General features: G+C 37.3%; 1 non-coding gene across 1 annotated transcript; it reads left to right on the plus strand.

Moving 5' to 3' along the window:
- Nucleotides 1–1,845: 1,845 nt before the first annotated feature.
- Nucleotides 1,846–1,952, plus strand: LOC147916844 (U6 spliceosomal RNA). The gene has a single exon (XR_015552614.1). It is a non-coding gene; the product is annotated as a U6 spliceosomal RNA (small nuclear RNA).
- The last annotated feature ends 2,885 nt before the right edge of the window (nucleotides 1,953–4,837 follow it).

The raw sequence follows: 4,837 nt of genomic DNA on the forward strand, positions 1-4,837 counted from the left end.
CAGTATTTTAATCTAGGAGAAATTAGGTGAAGTGAATATTAGACTTGTTAGAATGTTTCTGTTGGTAGTAGCAGATAAGTTATTTTTAATTATAACAATTATTTTATACCCACTTTGTTCAACAATTGATGTAAGATGACCCACAGAAGAAAAGCATGCAAGAAAACAATCCAATAAAAATAAAAATATTTGTCAGGGGAAATTAATATTAAAATAAGAAATAAGGAGGGTGAGAAAGAGTATAGATCTGAACACTTTTCAACCCAGTAACATAGTAGTGGATAAGTTATAGATTTAGCCCAGAGGTTCCTGGTGACCAAAATGAAAAAGGAATGTCATTCAATAGCATTAATTCAATAGATGCTTATTAAATGTCTGTTAGGCGCCAGGCACTGTGTAAGGCTCTAAGGATAATGGTCAGAAAAGCAGATATGTTCTCTGTGCCATGGAGCTCATAGACAGTAGGGAGAAAAAGACATGAATTAAATAATCACACACACCTGATTTTCAATGTGGCCAAGAAGAAAAAAATGTATGTTCTTTAGGGAAAATGAAGCTTTTCTTGGCACTTCATTCTAGATAAAATTTCTCATGTGGAACATTTCCAACCCAAGCCTTCATGGTCAAGCATGACCATGAGGCTATCACTATCCAATTCCAACTCGGTTCCAGTGGAGCCACTTCTTCTTTGCCACCAGGTTCCTGGTTTTTTGGTTGGGAAGAGGGATGTAAAATACAACTATCAGCTTTTCCCTAACTGGAGATCTGTTCTGATTATTCCACAAAACGCTAAAATTTCAGACATTCTTCTCCATTATGTGAAACCCTGGGAGAAAATTAAACAACTGAAAATTTTTTTTACATTAGATATATTGCAGGTTTTGTTTATGTGGAGTAAAACAAATCTCTTTGGTCTTACTCAAATTTATTTTTTATAAGCCTTTTAGTAAAATTTCTGAAAAATACATTCTGTAAGAAATAAGGGCTTTCCCAGGCCAGAGAGGCTTGCCCTTCCCTGAGTTAAGACAAAATGGAACTTAATCTACCTTGTTTATCTGGCATTAGCAAGAGTGAAGTATTACACATATTCTCTAGATAATATAAATTGACTCCATCGAGTACTAGGACTACAAATTTGAGAAAGAAACATGTCTAAAATGCCTTTTTGAGTGATGCAAAAATCATAATTATAAACATCTGGTTTAATACCAGATAATAATGTGGTTCTGACTTTGAGTTGTTCTTTCCTTGAGGTCAACTAACTTTCCTTCTCCCACTGCTCTTGTGTCCACTTCTATTGCCCCTTTATAGTCTGCTGCTACTTCTAACTTGCTTAAGACTGTGAAACAATCATGTTTGCTAGAATTGTGTGTCAAATAAGATCCAACAAGCTCTGAGTGAAGGCCTGGGCTTTGTGACAAGCTGTTTTCCTCTGAAGGTTCGAAGACACCACTTGTTTATTGCTAAATTTAAGATTATCTTCCAGAAAGATGGAGTTTCTACAAGACTTACCTCCAGTTGATAGAGTTACAGATGCCTCTTAAGGAATATATTTTGGAGTCAGCGTAAAGAGCTGGTTCTGCCTCACATGATATGTGTGAGTCTTGGCTCATTGTTTCTAATCTTGGGGAGTACAGAATATGCAAAGGTGTTGGTAGGAGCTGTCTACAGCACAAGATCATGGACAACAAAGCAAACTGGGAATATTTGTGGAGCACCAGTTGTGTGTAGGGCTCAGTGTTGGTTCTGTGATCTGGGGTAGTCTTTGTCATCAAGTAGGACCTATAGCTTTATGGGGTTTTGAATGAAAGATAAACAGCCATCAAGACTCATGGCAGTATGGAAGCACTTACTTTGGTAGCACATGTACCTCAACTGAAAAGAGGAAAAGAAGCTCAACATGGCCCTTGCCCAAGAGGGACATGCAAATTCATGAAACAGTTCATATTTCTTAACTAAGCAAATGAAAAAAATGAAGTAATCATTAACTCCAAGAAAGACAAAAAAATTACACAAGAATGTAATTAATCATAGTATCCCTTGTGGCTTAGCAGCAAACAGTATTTACTTAACCATAATTACTAAAATACTCAAAATGGATTAACCCCCAAATTATGATGTAACTAGTTGGGAGGAAGAGAGAGGTAAAGGATATGGGAGAGAGCTAAAATCTTCCTCCACCATAATAAGAGGTCGATAGATAATGTCTATAACTGATGAATTAAGAGGTAACAGTATGTTTATCTTATATAAAGATTTGAGGTAAATTAAAGAAGAAAAAAATCACTATAATAATAAACATTATAGGCTATTTGACTTTTGAACTTTGATAAATTTTTAAGCTAAAAAAATAATTAAAAATCACATTTTGGACAGAACAAAAAAAGGGATTGAAAAGCAAAAGATCAAGAGGGAATGATTCCTTGGGAGCGGCAGTTGACAAAGCAAATTACAGAATATACTCAATGAGAGTCAGATGAAACACAGGAGATAAAAGGCTCGGGACCAAGAGGTCCCAGCGAGGCATTCAGAGGAGAAAGGCTGCAACCAGGAAGTCCACACACTCACAGCTGCTTCCAGGCCCCGGTGCTCACCCAGTAACAAAGCCACTTCTGTCTGGGGAAACCACAGCAAGGCAAGGCGGGGAGCAAAAAGCTTTTAATTGGGGTGGCGAATGAGTGGCCCTGTGAACTCCAAATGCCTCCAGCAGGCTGGGGCATGCTTTTCCTTTCCTCCCTTCTTTGCCCACCAATTGATGGCCTCGCTCTCCAGGGCTTCTCAACAGGCATTATTGGTCTTTTGGCTTCTCCCTCTGTTCTGGGTCCTGAGCTATCTTTCTGCCTCGTTGCTGTTCCATCCTGAGCATCCATGTTTTCACCTCACTCTCCTCTCCATCAGAATGCTTCCATCTGGGTTCCATTTCCTCAGAACCAGCTAGGTGACTGGCCAACTAAGCTAATAATCCAATAATAAAATTGGTGGTATCAAAAGGCTGATAACAGCCTAATACATTATCCTTGTCTATTAACATTTCCAATTTAATAGCAGCCTTGGGAGCTTCAACTCAGGAATTATTTATCTGGGAAAGTTGAGCAGTCAGCATCTGGAGAGGAGGGACTTGCAGTGAACATCTCCTGGCTCCCCTGAAATTGTTCTATGTAAGAACCATCTGTGCATAAGGCTACTTCGGTGCCCCCAGTTAACGTTTTTTGGTATTGATCCTACCCCACCTTGATCTTGTCTTTTTCAGCATTTTGAGAATTCAGTCTATTCTGTGCTATTTTGTGCTTGCTGGTCCATGACATTCTTGAGGGCTGGCATCCTGTTGTCAAATGACATGATATCTTTATTATAGTTTACTATCCATACGTGTCCTCATTAACTCATTTCTGAGGCCTCGACTAAAATGGTAGCAGAGTCTTTTGGCTAAAAAACTTGTTCCAGTGATGAGACAAAGGGCTGATAGGAAAGGAAAATACCGGTCTCCGGCCTGTACGAAAGAGCGCCAAGAGACATGAAGAGGCCCTCCCCTGGAATGGTCCAAGAGAAGAAGGAGGCAGCCTGAGGAGGCCAAGAACTGGGATGCTCACAAGAGTCGATCCCCCACAGGGAGGATTTCCTCCAATGTGGAGATCAATGGTGTTTCTGGGAGGTCGGGAACCCACATGGAACTCTGGGGACTCAGTCATTTTTAAACATTCTTCTTTGCTTTGACTATCCAAGCCGGGCTCACAAGAGGGGTAAGGTATTGGGAAATGACCCGTGATGTCTGTAATTCTCAAAATCTCATTACACACACAGAGCAAAGTTGTTATGACACTGTAGACAAACCCACCTAAGTATTTTTTGACTGGTGTTTTGTTTCTTCTGGTGATTTCAAAAAGCCAGAAGTGGTGGAGCTCAACTCCTTAGATAGACTTGGGTATAAAAATGGTTAGATTATTTATCTGCAAGGAAGGGCTCCAAGTGATTTGAAATAGCTAGGAATGGCAGTTATAACAACTGTTTTTTTAAACTAAAAAATAAACATTACTATATTTTAAAATATAAAGGCATGAAACATGCTCTCTTTTTATGTAAAGTACAGAAAAACAAAAAGAAGAAAATAAGAACACATGTTAAATGGTGAAATGTAAAGGGTTAAAGGAAACACCTTGTTAAATATTGTCAGATCTTTATATTTAAAGATATATATATAATATACATATATACATGTGTATTATATATATATATATGCAAGCACATTTTAAACCATAAATGGGATCATACAGTAGAGTATTGTTATAGAATTAGCTCTTTTGCTTAGTACATTTACAGCCATCTCTCCGTGCCAACAAATACTTACTTTATTATTTTAAAGTCTGAAGAGCATTCTGTTATGTAGATGTGACAAAATTTAACCAAATCTCTACTATTGGATATTTGTTTTTTTTCTAGTTTTTCATTATTATAAGCAATGCATCATTTTACATTATTGAAATTTTGAGTTTTTATTATTATGCCAAATATTATGCTCATTATTTTTTAATTTCTATTCAAAGTCACCAGGAAACTTTTAGCTCTTGTTGGCAGGAGAGGCAAAAGACCAAAGAATTAAAGATCGAGGAGCAGCTCTGTTTAAGCTGGAAGAAAGTGACCTGAAGCTACAAGGACTTGGGCATCCTATCAATAGAAGTACAATAAGCAATTCAATATTTAAGACAAATAAATTGATTTTTACTAATTTAACAAATGAAAAGGTCGTTACATTTTTAAAAACCATCTTTATTTTTCCCCCACAGTTTTTAAAGAAGATATAACCAATTCTGAATATTCTAAAAATAGAAACCACAGGTGA

Source organism: Ceratotherium simum, chromosome 6, assembly GCF_057802395.1.
Source record: "Ceratotherium simum simum isolate JZ-2026a chromosome 6, ASM5780239v1, whole genome shotgun sequence".
Classification (NCBI taxonomy): domain Eukaryota; kingdom Metazoa; phylum Chordata; class Mammalia; order Perissodactyla; family Rhinocerotidae; genus Ceratotherium; species Ceratotherium simum.